We start from the raw sequence: 16,043 nt of genomic DNA, 5'->3' as shown, positions 1-16,043 counted from the left end.
CTAATTTGTTTATATATTCTATTCCCTCTTGGGGGAATTTAAGCTTCCTGAATGCAGAGATTATTTCATCTTTTTCATTGTATTTCTAGAGCCTAGTAGAGTGGGCTTATAGTAGGCACCTAATAGACGTTTGTAGAGGTGTGTTAAAAAGGAGATTGGGGGGAGAAGAAAAACAAGACATCAAAGCAGGAATGTGTATAGTGTGTGTGTGTGTGTGTGTGTGTGTGTGTGTTTGTGAATTGTTTAATATGTATGCTGTTGGTGTGTTTGTATTTTGAGTATTATGTAATGTGCATTTTTTAGCATATATATGAGTATACATGTGTGTATTGTGCAGGTATAGATATATGTTTGTAGTATACAGTGCATATGGTGTGCAGACTGTATATAATTTATAATTATTTATTAGTAAAAGTCAGAGGGGGGAGATATATATATATGCATATATATATATATATATATATATATATAGAGAGAGAGAGAGAGAGAGAGAGAGAATCACCTGAGAGAAAGAAAGAGAGAGGGAGACAGAGAGTGTGACAGAGACAGAGAGACAGATAGAGAAGCAGACAGACAGAGACAGAGAGACAGAGGGAGAGAGAGAGAGAGAGAGCGAGAGAGGGAGGGAGAGAGAGAGAGAGAGAGAGAGAGAGAGAGAGAGAGAGAGAGAATGAGAGAGAGTGAGAGGGAGAGAGAGGGAGAGAGAGGGAGAGAGAGGGAGAGAGAGAGGGAGAGAGAGGGAGAGAGAGGGAGAGAGAGGGAGAGAGAGAGGGAGAGAGAGAGAGAGAGAGAGAGAGAGAGAGAGAGAGAGGGAGAGAGAGAGAGAGAGAGAGAGAGAGGGAGAGAGAGAGAGAGAGGGAGAGAGAGAGAGAGAGAGAGAGAGGGAGAGAGAGAGAGAGAGAGAGAGAGACATCACCTAACTGCCCTAACCAAAAAACCACACTTTGCTAGTTTTTGCTCCCAGTCACAGCTCAAGCTGAAAGTTAAATGATCCAGAGAAGGAAGAGAGAGAGAGATCATGCTCCAGCTAGTGCCCAGGAAGAGAGAGCCAGCACTTCCTCTCCATCAGCTTATAAAGCCTGTTTTTGTCACCCCTCCTGGGGCTCTCTGATTGGACATCTGGGGCCCGAGTCTTGACTTCTGGACATATCACCGATCATATGAGAACTTCTGCCAGCCTGTCAGGATACCATGTAACCACACATGCACTTGAGCCAACCTCTTCCAGGAAGCCAGAGGCTCATGCCCTCTGTCGTCCTGCCATAATATGAATGGGCAGGTAAGGGGGTATAATTTATATTAAATTCATGCAGCACATAGCATGGAAGTGTGTCTTATGTGTGCATGTGTAATATATGTATAGTATGTATATGCTGTGTAGTGTACATAGAAGCAGGCATGTTTTTGACTATGTGTTTGTAGTGTTTGTGTAGTATATGTATGGGTGTAGCATATATATGTATACTGTGTAAGAACTGGAAGAGATTCTTAAGCTTAGTCCAAACGACTCATTTTACAAATGAGAAAGATGAGACCCAGATAGAAATGACTTGGTCAAGAACACACACACACACACACACACACACACACACACATATATATATATATAGAGAGAGAGACAGATAGACAGACAGAGAGAGAGAGAGAGAGAATTATTAAGCAAGTGCTTACTATGTACCCTGGCACTGTGCTATGCAGCTGAGAATACAAAAGCAATTAAGGAAGACAGTTTCTGCCTACAGGTAGATTACATTTTAATGAAGAAACCCAACCTCGGGGGCAGCTGGGTGGCTCAGTGAATTGAGAGCCAGGCCTGGAGATGGAAGGTCCTGGGTTCAAATCTAAACTCAGACACTTCCTAGCTGTGTGACTCTGGGCAAGTCACTTAATTGCCTAAACCTTCCCAGTCTTCTGCCTTAGGACTAATACATAGTATTGACTTTTAAGATGGAAGGTAAGGGTTAAAAAACAAATAAACAAAAAAGAAACACAATTCATAAAAGGGAACTGAAAAGAGGAATGAGGAACAGGGTGGCTTGGCCAGGGGAGATGTTTGGGAAGTAGGGTGAAGTTCTAGGTCATAGCAATATAAATCAAAAGTTCATTTTTCAGAGTCAAGGGACCCCATGGCTACTAAGTCCAAGGCTACAGTGAGGGGAAATAAGAATGACAGCCAGGGGATATACAGCCTGGTGAAAAGCCAGCTACACATCAACAGTGAATCATACTTATTCTAAAACTGTCAGACTTCTGACATCATCTCTTCTCTTTATTTTTCAGGTGAGGAAGTTCTGTGACCCAGAAAGGAGAAGACACCTCTCTCATCTTTATCCTCTCCTTCTTAGTTTTGGTCCAGGATACCCAAGATACAATTACTTCCCTTACCTTCTCCCACTTCCCTGCTCAGGAGACTGAGTTGTCTGTTTCTTGAGGGTAAAGAATTCCTTGCTTAGGGGGAAGAGGAAAGGTAAGTCCTTTAGGCGACATGAGTCAAATTTGTGGGCAATATTAGGAACCCCTAGGTTTAGTGATGAGTCACTTCCTTCCTCAGCTATTAGTGTGGTGCAGAGAATTTAGGGATGCCATACTTAGGCAGACAGGCGCTACTTGGGGGTTCCCCCTTGATCTCCTGGGTGCCTCATAACCATTACCACAGGATGTTGGCGTCACAAACTTAATGGGCCATACATTGACGTTGACCCAGTTCTGACCAAGTGATTGGGATCAGGCTTAGGGATCTCCCCAAGACTCCCTTTTCTTCCAATGTCTGTGGCAGCCCTGGAGAGGAGGCTGGACATATAGTCCTACTCTGAGAATCTCAATATGATCTGAGTCTACTTCTGTATGGCTTTGGAATATATTTTTATCGCACTAGAGTTCCCACTCAGTCCAGAAGCTTGTAGTCCAACTCATTCCTTTTACACATAGCAGCAGCCCATTTTGCAAACTTGTTAGAGTCAAATTGGGGAAGAAAGTCAGAGGACTGTGTAGATAAGAAAAACCAAACTTTAGTGATATTAGATGACTTAGAAACCATAGGATTGGGGGCAGCTGGATGCCTCATTGTATTGAGAGCCAGACTTAGATATGGGAGTCCTGGGTTCAAATGTGATCTCAGACACTTCTTAGTTGTCTGCCCCTGGGCAAGTCATTTAACTCCCATTGCCTAACCCTTATGGCTCTTCTGCCTTGAAACCAATGTGTGTGTAGATTATAAATGGAACATAAGGTTTTGAAAGAAAATGAAAGAAATCATAGGATTTAATTTAAAGGAAGGTGATATAGAAAAATCAGTAAAAAAAAGAAAATAAATCAGTTAAAAAATCAAAAGAAGTAGAGCTGTATTAGAACTTAGAGTTCTTTTAGTCCAAACTCTTTCCCCAACTCTCAATCATTTTACAGGTGAGGAAACTCAAGCTCAGAAATGTTGATAGCTTCTCCAAGGTTTGCCAAGATTTTTGGATTATCTCAAGCCCATTTTCCTCCCCATCCCTTAACATTCTAGAGAGCCCTAGAAAGATTGGGGCAGATCCGAAATATGTTAGCCAGAATTCCAGAAAGCTTCTAGAGTGGCCTGGTACCCTGTGAGGTGCTGTTCATCAAATTATTTAGTTGGACTAAATAATAGCCTTTTCTGCCATCTACTGGGCCCACAAGAACAATTTTGTTCTGTTATACTGCTTCAAAGAGCAGCTCTTTCCAAACAAATGCATCACTCACTCACTCATTCATTCATTCATTCATTCATTTATTCATTCATTCATTCATTCCTCAGGTTTCCCACGGCCACCACCCCAAGTAAAGGCTTTCATTACCCCACCCACCTGAACGATTACAATAAGCTCCTAACATGTCATCCACCTCCACTCTCCCCCGCCAATCCATCCTTCATACCTATCATCATGTCAGCTGGTCATATCACTCCACTGCTCATAACCCAACCATGGTTCCTTATTTCCTAATGAGGGCAATTCAGACATTTTTGCTTGGTATTCAAGGTCCACCACAGTCTGTCGGAAATCTTGTCTCTCTGCCCTATCCATGCCCTGTGCTTTCCTGCCTCCATGATCTTGTTTCCCTCTGCTTAGGATACCCTCTCTTATATTCTCTGCCTATCAGATTCCTTTGCATCCTTTAAAGTCCAGCTCAAAAGACACGCTCCCCCTACCTTTGGACCTACCATGAGATTGTTTGCAGTTTGTTTATGCACTTCCTATGTATGGGTTTACACTATAATTATTCCTGTGTAGTTCAGACCTTCTACACTCTCTCTCCTCTTCCATTTTTCCCCCCTACTCCCAACCTAAAAAGCATAGCTGACCAATTGTAGAAGGAATTCCTATTGGCATACAGGTTGGACTACATTCCTTCTTTGGCACATAATTCATAGGATTTCAAGTTATAAGAGACTTTGTTGGTGATCCCATCTAGCCCTCTCATTTGACTTACCCAAGGTTATATTGGTGGTGACTCTCAGGCCCAAATCTGAGATTCTGTGAATTCAGGGGTAATTAGAATAGGTTCAGGAAACTGCAGTGGGTCTGAGGATCCTGCCCAGACTTGGAGCCATCACTTAAGAGGCTCAAAGGAAAATGTCCCAAGAAGAAAGAATCTCCATTGATTGAGATGAAATTTCCAGATCAGTCCTTAAGCACTCTTCTTTGGTTCAGGGAGAATGGACTCAAAGAGATGAGCCCTAAATAAGATGGCATTTCTTGGATGGGCTATTGAACTGAGAGAGGATTTATTAGCCACCCATTTCCTGAGGACTGGGTAAAGACAGTAGGAGAATTACCTGATTCTTAGGCACACCTATGGGTGACATCATGACAATAGATGAGCCATGGGCGCACCATAGGCAGAACTTCCCCAGGGTTACTGGGATGTAACGATTTGTCAAGCCCAAATGATTAATCAATCAACTTTACTACAGAGAGTTGTGATTTCTTCAGAGTGGGTGGTCCCTCTAAGGTTCAGTCCTAATAGTAGATGATTTCATGGCTTGCTATGGTCAAAGAAAATTATCAACTAAGCCATTTTCTAGTGATAGATGAGACTTTCTATACTTAGCTAAACTGGTCCTTGAGTCCAGACACACCACTTGCCATTTGACCCACACTCAGTGCTTTTTCAGCTTAAGTAACCTGAAAATGGCTGAACCTGATTTTGATTGACAGACTTGAGAAGTTCGGGGTTGACTCCATGCCATGATGAGATGTTGGATTGCCTCTGTAGAGGAATGAAATTCACTATCAGATCTTTATGGAGGACAAGCCACTGAATCTTTCAGACCTATGGACCCTCACTGTTCCCACTATTGACAAACACTATATCCCAAAGAGGTTAATGACAGAAAGAAAGTTTTTTTCCCTTGAGAGTTTTATTACTTATTTAATTGTGGTATTATTATTTTTTCCCTTTTAGACATTATTTTATTTGGTCATTTTCAAACATTATTCATTGGAAACAAAGATCATTTTCTTTTCCTCCCCCCCTCCCACCACCCCTCCCATAGCGGATGCGCGATTCCACTGGGTATCACATGTGTCCTTGCTCTGAATCCATTTCCTTGTTGTTGGTATTTGCATTAGGGTGTTCATTTAGAGTCTCTCCTCATTCATGTCCCTTCCACCCCTGTAGTCAAGCAGTTGCTTTTCTTCAGTGTTTTTACTCCCACAATTTGTCCTCTGCTTGTGGATAGTGTTTTTTCTCCTAGATCCCTGCAGAATGTTCAGGGATGTTGTATTGACACTAATGGAGAAGTCCATTACGTTCGATTGTACCACAGTGTATCAGTCTCTGTGTACAATGTTTTCCTGGCTCTGCTCCTTTCGCTCTGCATCACTTCCTGGAGGTCTTTCCAGGTCACATGGAATTCCTCCACTTTGTTATTCCTTTTAGCACAATAGTATTCCATCACCAACATATACCACAATTTGTTCAGCCATTCCCCAGTTGATGGGCATCCCTTCATTTTCCAATTTTTGGCCACCACAAAGAGTGCAGCTATGAATATTCTTGTGCAAGTCTTTTTCCCTATTATCTCTTTGGGGTACAAACCCAGCAGTGCTATGGCTGGATCAAAGGGCAGACAGTCTTTTATCGCTCTTTGGGCATAGTTCCAAATTGCCCTCCAGAATGGTTGGATCAATTCACAACTCCACCAGCAATGAATTAATGTCCCGACTTTGACACATCTCCTCCAGCATTCATTACTTTCCTTTGCTATCATGTTAGCCAATCTGCTAGGTGTGAGGTGATACCTCAGAGTTGTTTTGATTTGCATCTCTCTGATTATAAGATATTTAGAGCACTTTTTCATTAATAGTTTTGATTTCTTTGGCTGAAAACTGCCTGTTCATGTCCCTTGCCTATTTATCAATTGGAGAATGGCTTGATTTTTGGTACAATTGATTTAGCTCTTCATAAATTTGAGTAATTAGACCTTTGTCAGAGGTTTTTGTTATGAAAATTGTTTCCCAATTTGTTGCTTCCCTTCTCATTTTGGTTTTGTTGGTTTTGTTTGTACAAAAACTTTTCAATTTGATGTAATCAAAATTGTTTATTTTACATTTTGTGACTCTTTCTAATTCTTGCTTGGTTTTAAAGTCTTTCCTTTCCCAAAGGTCTGACATGTATACTATTCTGTGTTCATCTAATTTGCTTATAGTTTCCCTCTTTATGTTCAAGTCATTCACCCATTCTGAGTTTATCTTGGTGTAGGGTGGGAGGTGTTGATCCAAACCTAATCACTCCCTCACTGTCTTCCAGTTTTCCCAGCAGTTTTTGTCAAATAGTGGGAGAAAGAAAGTTTTTATGAATAAGAAAACAATCATAGCAATGTTCTTTGTGGTAGTAAAACAAAACAAAAACTGGAGAAAAAGTAAGTATGTGTCTGGTGATCTGAGAATGACTGAATCAACAGTGATATATAAATGTAGGGAAATATTATTGATCATTAAAAATGATGAAAAAGAAGATTTAAGAGAAACTTGGGAAGATTTATATGAATGGAGACAGCAAAGTAAGCAGCACCAGAAGAGTGGTGGCCACAATACCAAAAAAAAAAATAATAATTCTGAAAGATATCAGGACTTATTTAAGGTGATGACAAATCCTGACTCTAGAGGACCTATGATGAAACCTGCCTCCCTTCTGAATGGGGAGATCTCAATGGAGCATCTGTTGCCAGATGTGGTAAATGTATCCATTTGTTTTGATTGTTGGTGATGGATGAGCCTTTCTATACTTAGCTAAACTGGTCATTGGGTCCAGATACACCACTTGGCATTTGACCCATACTCAATGCATTTTCAGCATGAGTAACTGAAAATGTGGCATCTATTGGTAGGCTGATATTGAGAAATGACATTTTAAAAAAAGCATTATGAAGCATTTTAAACAATATTGAGCATCTAAATATGATCAAAGGATGTGGAAAGGGAAACAAAAGAAATATGACAGTTTCTGCTCACAGTGAGCTTCAAATTTTCAACCATGTAATCATGAAATTTTAGATCTGGTAATTAGACCTTGCATTAATATTACTTTGGGGAGCCAGGTTATAGAGATGCCATCTTAACTTTTCTTTACAGATATATTTTGTACTTAAATCTTCTTCATTTACAAATTTATCTCCTTCTACTCCTACCTAATTAATATATCAACTTTGTGAGACAGAACACATAAGATACAGGGATCCTTTCCACATTATGGGGATCAGGAGCTCGCCTCCTCCCCTCCCCTAGTGATCTGGAAAAGTCACCGAAATTTTTTTGGCCCTCCCTTCATACTATAGAAGACTGAATTTTTTTCTTTTTCTAAATTTGGGTTAAATATTTGGTCATAGGCCACATGTAGGTCAATGTTAAATGAAAATGCTTTATGAAAAAGCAATTAAAATATTAAATAAATATTAAAAAATTAAAAATGAAACACGATATGTTATTATTGTGTAAAGGGAACCCCATCCTCCTAGGATCATAGACTTTCTGCTCATCCACATCAGCCCATTGGCTTGGCTGGAACTCTCCAAACAGAGACTTTGATTGGTTCCTGAGATGTGCTAAACCAACACACAGGAAAAGGACATGACATGGAGAAAGAGGACTATAAAAATGAGACCATAGAGTAGACTGGGTCTTTTGTCTGGAGATTTTTGACTGGGAGCTTGTCTGTGACATGGTGTTGGTGGCTTGGGTGGAAGATACTCATGTGGGCTAGTAAGACTAGGGTGGCAGGCTAGGAAATATTTTTTCTATTCCCTCCTTATTTTTTTCTTATATATTAAAATTAAATTGTTAAAAGCTACTATCATCCTCATGACTTAAGGGTTAATTATCTTATAAATGGCAACCACACCAATAATCTTTTAAAACTAATATTATATTTCGACAACCAACAACACAACAATCTTTCAATATTACATTATACAGTACTAATATATATTTTATGAATTTCTGAGTTTCTAAATTTTTTCAATGTCATCTGTGGCTTCCACAAATATTCCCCCAAAGTTGCCATTTAATTTCTTATGCCATACAGCTACAGACTTAATATTTGAAGATTAACTTATGTTCACCTCTAAAGAATGAATGGATAAGTGAAAACATGAATGACATAATCTATATATTTTGCCGGATAATGCCTTCTATGGTGCCGGAAGGGGAAAGAGGGACTGAATTTAAAAGAAAAGAAAAGAAAAAAAATTTCTTATGCCAACCCATGATATATTAAAATTGTGATGGGGAAAGTAATGATGTGGAAGGGCTATATGTATTTTATACCCCTTAGGAACCTTCCTTACCTTTCCCTCTCCATCTCTGTAAAGAAAGAAGCATGAGGTAGTATAGTGGATAGAGCATCTGGCCCGGAGACAGGAAGTCCTGGGTTTAAATTTGACCTCAGACACTTCCTAGTTTTGTGACCCTGGGCAAGTAACTTAACTCCTATTGCTATCCCTTGCTGGCCTTCTGCTTTAGAACCAATATTGATTATTGATTCTAAAACCAAAGATTAGGGTTTAAGAAAGAAGGGAGGTGCATTTTTTCATCTTTGGGGCCAATTTTGGTCATTAAAATTATGCAGATGTTAGTTTTTGTTTTCCCAGCTCTGTTTGTTTTGTTCTGAATCAGTTCTTCCAAGTCTTCTTTGAGTTTCCAAATTCATCATTTTTATTGTGGTTTTAAAGGCACAGTAATATCCTATGACATTCATATACAACATTAGCCACTTCCTAATCATCAGTGACTAATTTTTTAGAACATTTCAAAGAAAGAAAAATTTCTAAAAGTATGAGAAAATATAATAGATGTTATTGTTAACAAAGATAGATGACTGGGTGCAGCTAGGTGGCTCAGTGTATTGAGAGACAGGAGGTCCTGGGTTTAAATCTGGCCTCAGACATTTCCTAGCTGTGTGACCCTGGTCAAGTCACTTAACGCCCATTGCCTAGCTCTTACCACTCTTCTGCCTTTGAACCAATACATAATATTGATTCTAAGATGGAAAGTAAGGGCTTTAAAAACAAAAAACAAAAAGCAAAGATAGATAACCAAGAAGGCATCATTAACTATTGACCCACAATAGAAGGCAGGTAGGTTTTCTTTTAGTTGTCGTTGTTGATTAATACATATCTACTAATGTACCTACATCTTTAACTATGTCTGTTTGGTTTGCTAGAGTGAAATAAGGCTGTAACTACTCTCCTGAACAACAAAGGGTCTAACAACATCTTAGAGGATTCCTTGATAGGTAACATCATAGAGATGACTTCATTCCATGATACCATGGTTGTCAATATGAAGCAAGGTACGAAACAGGGAGAAAAACAGGGGCCAAAGGCCAAAAATTTGTGCTGGACGTCCTCTAGGAAAGGGGAAAAGTTCAAATGGAAGAAGGATCCCTTTTAGTTAGTGAGAGGAAGAATGGTGTAATGGAAAAAGGAATTGGATTTTGGAGCTGGGAGTGATCTGGTTTCAAATTTCACCTTGGACAGTTCCTAGCTATGTGATCCAGAGCTAGTCTCCCTTTAGCATTTCTGAGCCTGTTTCTTAATCTACAAAATGAGGGAATTGATATGTATCATGTCTACCTTACAGGGTGATTGTAAGGGTCAAAAGAGAGCACCTATGTGAAGTGCTTTGCAAACCGTAGAGGGTGATGCTAATTTCAGCTGTTATTATCAGTTTCTCCTGATGCTCCTGTTACCATATCACATTAAACCTTGGGACACTGCAGAACTTCCTCATTAAAATCTGTAGCTTAAAAGAAAATGGTCCAGCAATCAACATAGCAGAAATCAAGTATTGTAGATAAAGCCTGCACATTGCCCAGGTTATGAGATGTAATTAGATGGATGGTCCTTAAGTTAGTCCATCAGTGTTTCTATCTGAGGCAAGAATTGCAGATGGACAATGAACTGGGCCTAGAATTGAATTAAGAGGAAGAGAGTGGGCTGGATTGCATTTGGGATACCATACACTGCTTTTGATGAAATCAAGCTGCTTCCTGCTACCAAAGCACATCTTTTTTTTAATGACAGTATTCTTCTGATGATGCTATATGTCATTATAACAATAATAGCAACTAATGATTCCAGTGAGCCTGGAGCACTTCCCCTCTTCCTCTATACCAAGGAACACTCTAAACTTGGGATCTACAAATGAAGACACTAACGTTTAATTTGGGAAAGGGTAGAGAGCGAAGGAGACTGGTCCCTTGCCAAGGGGTCAGACCCTCTTTTCTCACACTTTGGTTCTTTACACCACTATCCCAGAGCCCCAAAAGAAAACCACCTAGAGCTTAGGTTTGACTTGTGTCTCGGGTCTCCCCAAAAGGGGGGAGGAGAAAGGTACTCAACATATAGCACGAATCATGAATAGGACAGTCATCTATTTCCTTCACTCAAAAGAAAGTCTCATATAAGAAATCCACAAGAATACATTAATAGAGGCTTAAAAGAGCATATAGTAAACTAGTAATACTGTGAAATTCTCCAGAATGAGACTTAAAACCATACAAACAATTTGCAGGACTGTCAAGTTGGCACTTGACTTTTTTTTTTTAAAACCCTTACCTTCCATCTGGGAGTCAATACTGTGTATTGGCTCCAAGGCAGAAGAGTGGTAAGGGCTAGGCAATAGGGGTCAAGTGACTTGCCCAGGGTCACACAGCTGGGAAGTGTCTGAAACCAAATTTGAACCTAGGACCTCCCGTCTCCAGGCCTGGCTCTCAATCCACTTAGCTACCTAGCTGCCCCCCAGCACTTGACATTTTATCTCTACTCTGTACACTTTCTCTCATGGTCTACAAATCAGGGGTCCCCAAACTTTCTACATAGGGGGCCAGTTCACTGTCCCTCAGACTGTTGGAGGGCTGGACTATAAAAACCTAACCCTAACCCTAATCGGGAAGCAGTATACACAGTGCAGAATCCCCTTCCCCAAATCGCTGCTCACCATGCTGACATCTTCCATTGTGCAGCCACATAATCCTTTGTGTGGTGCCTCATTCTAAGGCGCCACACAAAGGATTATGTCACTGGAAGTAGTACTGTACATGAGCGATGCCATGCTTTATAGCGCTGCCACATACAGTGCTCCTCTCACTGACCACCAATGAAAGAGGTACCCCTTTCGGAAGTGTGGTGGGGGCTGGATACATGACCTCTGGGGGTTGCATGTGGCCTGTAGGCTGTAGTTTGGGGACCCCTGGTCTACATCTTCTAATGAGCTGGGCCAAGGGTTGGGTTCATCTTCCTCTTCCCCAAGAAGCACAGGAATAGTTGTCAGGGTATCTTCATCCAAAAGGCAATGGAGAGATGCTTGGTGGGTAAAAGTGGACTTCACTATGACAATTTGAAAACCAGAAGTGTATTCAGCCAATAAATGCTAGTTGACTGATGCAGAAGTACTTAATAACACTTATTAAGCATACATAAACCATTTCTGATCTAGAAGAAACAATGAATATGGAGAATATGGGGAAACATACGAAGATATAGAACCTCAAAAACAACACATACCATCACTACAACAATGGAAATGTGAGCAATAAGAAAACCTCCTGAATTAGAATGCTGGGAAATCATCATGATCAAAGTTGGCTCCAAAGAAAAGAGAAGAAAAACTTCCCTCCTTTCTTTGCAGAGGTGAAGCACAGTAAGTGTGGAATATTGCATATCTTGTCAGACTCAATAAATTGGTTAGATTTCCTGAACTGATTTACCTCTCTTTTCTTTTCCATCTTTCTTTTTTAATTTTTCTTTCTCCTCCTCCTTCTTTCTTCTTCAAATAAGGGACACTCTCTGGTGGAGGGAGAGGAGAAGGATGTATTTGGAAATTAAGATGATACAAAATCAAAAGATTACAAAAGTATTTTTTAAAAGTTTGTTGATTGAGGCACTGGAATGGTATTGAAGATATCATCAAGAATGTGAAAAAGAGATAAAGGAACTAGTCATATAGGGAGATAGAAGAACTAGAGATGGAGAGACAGCCTAATCCCTGAACTGGTATCTGTGAAATAAACAATCTTAATCTTTAAAAAAAATTCCATGGACTCTTTTTTTGAAAGCCTATGGAACCTGTCTCAGAATAATGTTTTTAAATGCATAAAATAAAACATAAGATTATATGGAAAATCAATATATTGAAATAAATATATCAGATATTTGAGTGTATATAAACCACAATGTTCATGGACTCCAACGTTCATGGAACTTCTGATTAGAGAAATTCACAAGCTGGCATTAACAAAGATTTAAAATATCATAAAGGAAATAAATAGCTGCCCTAAACATGATTTGTACAGTACAGTACATTGATTACTTTTCTGCTGCCTCCTTTTGGGAAGACTAGAGATAAGCCAAACCTATGCTCCTGTATGTGGTATATGGGGTATTCAAGAAAGACTAGGGCTTATTGAGCTCTTTTTAGGGCTGCTCATCCTCCTTTGGTGTCTATCTGCCATCCAGCAGATGTGGCTTCAAGAAGCTGTAGCATATATAGCCATACCCTAGTAAAACCATTTCGGCAGATGAGCTAAACCAGGTTGAAGGTAATAGACAGGTCTCAAACCTATTGGTGAGTTATTGTCTACCCCAAGCTGCACAGACTTCCCCTGGAAGAATGGATAGATGAGAACAATTCATTCTAATGGTCATGAAGGCAACTGAAGCAGACACTGTGTAATGCTTAGAACTTGGTCAAATATTGAAGATGCCAAGGTGGTCCACTGCATCCTGAGTTGTCCTGAGTGTCTTGCTAATGAACTTTCTCATGAAGCCAGCACATAAATCAATCATAGAGGCTCATACAATAAGTACAAGTACACCAAGCTTCAATATGCCTCAGTGACTTGATTTCATAAACCAGTAACTTGGCAGTGGGAAACTCACTAGTAAGAACCCTGAGAAATGACCAGTCTAAATTTGAATTGTGTTCCCAGTACCCCTCAGCCTCAATGCTATGATTGTTGAATTGTCTTTTAAGAACTGCTGATTAATTATTCCATTTTATTAAAAGCAATAAGTAATTTTCCTTGATTGTTTGTAATCCCAAAACTTCTCACAGGGTAATGAGAAAATTAAGCCATCTGTGATGAAATCATTTATCTTGTGTGCAACCTTTATTCTGTCTTTAAGCACAATACAAAAATATAGAATGTTAATCAAGTGATTTGTTAAACGTTAATGTATCACTTTTCCAATTATCTCTCTTTGAACATGTGTGTTAGGTAATGCAATTTGCCTGCCAAGAAAATAGGTATAAAAATAAAAATCAAGCCTGGGAATGGCAGAGCAGCTGTCAAGATGCAAAGCAGTCCCATGGCTGTAATGATTAAGCTGTCTCCCGTTTGTTATTTATTTTGACTGATCATTCGCCACCAGTCAGGAACCCTGGAGTCGCGAGTGAGGCTGGACCCTGACTGTGGCAAGATAATAAGGAAAAAGACTTGTACAAAAATATTTAGAGCCACACTCTTTGTGGTGGCAAAAAATTAGAAAAGGAGGGGGGATGCCCTTCAATTGGGGAATGGCTGAACAAATTGTGGTATATGTTGGTAATGGAATACTATTGTGCTCAAAGGAATAATGAACTGGAAAAATTCCATGTGAACTGAAAGACCTCCAGGAATTGATGCAGAGTGAAAGGAACAAAACCAGGAGAACATTGTACACAGAGACTGATATACTGTGGTACAATCGAATGTAATGGACTTCTCTACTAGCAGCAATGCAATGAGCCAGGACAATTCTGGGGAACTTAAGAGAAAGAACACTGTCCACATCCAGAGAAAGAACTGTGGGAGCAGAAATGCAGAAGAAAAACATATGATTGATCACATAGTTCAATGGGAATGGGGATATTATTGGGGATTTGACTTTAAATTATCATTCCATTGCAAATATGAATAATATGGAAATAGGTTTGGAACTATGATACACGTGCAACCCAGTGGAATTGCTTCTCAACTACAGGAGGGAAGAGGGAAGGGGAAGATCATGAATCATGTAACTGTAGAAAAACATTCAAAATGAATAAATTTTAAAAAATAAAAGAAAAAGAAATAAGCATTATCAAGCAAAACAAATCAGTAGTATACTGTCCAAAAACAAATGGCCCTTTTTGCTTTTTGACTCTAAGTGGCCTTCTTAGATGAAAATTCCTGAGCCTGTTTTTTTGTTGTTGTTTTTTCTTAAACCCTTACCTTTTGTCTTAGAATTGATCACTTCCAAGACAGATCACTTAGAATTGTGTCACTTCCAAGACAGAAGAGTGGTAAGGGCTAGACAAGTGGGGTTAGGTGACTTGCCCAGGGTCACACAGCTAGGAAATATCTGAGGCCAGATTTGAAGCCAGCACTTCCCATCACTAAGTCTGGAATCTCTACCCACAATGCAATCTAGCTTTTCCATTGATGCTCTTATATATTTGTAGGAGAGTGTACATCAAGTTTGTGGGGGAATGTTTTATAATTACTCTTTTGTTATGCTATTTGAGTAAATACTTTTGAAAAGAGTTAGTTGAGTCTATTGGGAAGCACTTAAGTCAGGGCTGGTGAGCTATAGAAGTAAGAGTTAAGCCCTTTAGAGTTTCTCCCAGTCATACTTTGGGGGACCCAGCCTTCCAGGGCAGAGGGAGAAGTCCAGAGGATTGTTTCAGAAGAATTTATAAAATTTATAGGTAAGAGTAATACAGGAAAAGACCTACCCTATGAATATCATTGAGAAATATTGGTAATAGTAACTCAGATTTCTAAAGTGCTTTAAGATTTCTAAGGCATTTTCTTGTCAACAACCCAGTGACAGCAATATATCTATATTATTCTCCCCATTTTATAGATGAGGAAACAGGCTTAGAAAGATGAAATGAATTACATCTATTAATGTGAAATATTATTATGATTATCTCTCTTTATGTCATATCTCCCAACTAGATGGATGGTGAACTTCGTGAGATCAGGGATTATGTCCTTTATAAACTCTATATTTCCTTCAGGATCTAGGATAGGGCCCTGGGCCCTCTGATTTAATTAAGGAAATATTTTTAGGTATCATCTGTGTAAAAAGGACTGCACTCAGCATTGAAAGAGATACAAAGTTTGGATAAGATCTCACCCTCATTCTCATGTTTACAAGGGCATCAAGGATGCCTTTAAAATACTGCCATCTTCTCACAATTTCTCCCTGGACCCTTGGTGTTACAAAGAATATAAAAAGAATATAAAAGCTTCCTAGAAGAAGTTAGAATGTATAGAAATTCATTAAAGATGTGGTATATACAATGGCAAATATAGCATCCTCTTCCATAGGGTGCCTGTGAGTGTTCCTTTCATTAATTTTGTTCTGAGACCTCATTTAAAGAATAAAACAGAGGGAGCAGCTAGATGGCTCAGTAGATGGCGAACCAGTTCAAATTTAGCCTCAGACACTTCCTAGCTGTGTGACCCTGGGCAAGTCACTTAACCCCCATTGCCTAGCACTTACTGCTCTTCTGCCTTAGAACCAAGACATAGTATTGATTCTAAGGTGGAAGGTG

General features: G+C 39.5%; 1 long non-coding RNA gene across 1 annotated transcript; it reads left to right on the top strand.

Annotated features, from left to right (window-relative positions):
- The first annotated feature begins 746 nt into the window (after positions 1 to 746).
- On the top strand, positions 747 to 15,385 carry LOC103101109 (uncharacterized). The gene is made up of 3 exons (XR_457851.3): positions 747 to 1,279; positions 2,281 to 2,467; positions 11,958 to 15,385. It is a non-coding gene; the product is annotated as an uncharacterized LOC103101109 (long non-coding RNA).
- The last annotated feature ends 658 nt before the right edge of the window (positions 15,386 to 16,043 follow it).

The sequence above is a fragment of the Monodelphis domestica genome, chromosome 1 (assembly GCF_027887165.1).
Source record: "Monodelphis domestica isolate mMonDom1 chromosome 1, mMonDom1.pri, whole genome shotgun sequence".
Classification (NCBI taxonomy): Eukaryota; Metazoa; Chordata; class Mammalia; order Didelphimorphia; family Didelphidae; genus Monodelphis; species Monodelphis domestica.
The sequence above is the reverse complement of the archived record's forward strand: the minus strand, read 5'-3'. Positions and strand labels throughout refer to the sequence as shown.